Source organism: Nematolebias whitei, chromosome 8, assembly GCF_014905685.2.
Source record: "Nematolebias whitei isolate Nwh7 chromosome 8, NemWhi1, whole genome shotgun sequence".
In the NCBI taxonomy this organism is placed as follows: Eukaryota; Metazoa; Chordata; class Actinopteri; order Cyprinodontiformes; family Rivulidae; genus Nematolebias; species Nematolebias whitei.
In genome coordinates this window covers 2,388,491-2,389,072 of record NC_056505.1, presented here as the reverse complement: position 1 = coordinate 2,389,072, position 582 = coordinate 2,388,491, and the positions used below count along the sequence as shown (strand labels likewise).

The window sequence follows — 582 nt, the reverse complement described above, 5'->3', positions numbered from 1 at the left end:
CCAGAGGAGGGACAGTGGTTTGGACATGTCCAGAGGAGGGACAGTGGGTATATTGGTAGAAGGATGTTAGAAATGCAGCTGCCAGGAAAAAGACAAACAGGAGACATATGGATGCAGTTAGAGAGGACATGGAGGGAGTTGGAGTGAGGACAGAGGACACAGAGGACAAAGACAGATGGAGGAGGATGATTCACTGTGGAGACCCTGAAGAGGGAAAAGTCGAATGAAAAAGAAGAAGAAACTGCATATTCAATTACATGTACATACTCAGGTACTTACTGGTTTAGTTGTATCAACATTTACCAGGTACATATATACCTAGTACTTCCAGGGTATGTACTTGGTAAAGTATATTTCGGCACTTACTGTATGCATACTATTAATACACCACCATATATATACAAGGCCCATACCTGTGTTCTTACCGTGTATTTACTCAGTATGTACTCAGTTTTTACTCAGTATGTACTCTGTTTTTACTCAGTATGTACTCAGTATTTACTCAGTATGTACTCCGTTTGTACTCAGTATGTAGTCCGTTTGTACTCAGTATGTACTCCGTTTGTACTCAGTATGTACTCA

General features: G+C 40.7%; 1 protein-coding gene across 1 annotated transcript in view; it reads right to left on the bottom strand.

Annotated features, from left to right (window-relative positions):
• Positions 1–582, bottom strand: part of LOC119412975 (bile salt-activated lipase-like) — a 17,966-nt gene that overhangs the window by 7,498 nt on the left and 9,886 nt on the right. The gene's annotated exons all lie outside the window — the stretch shown is intronic.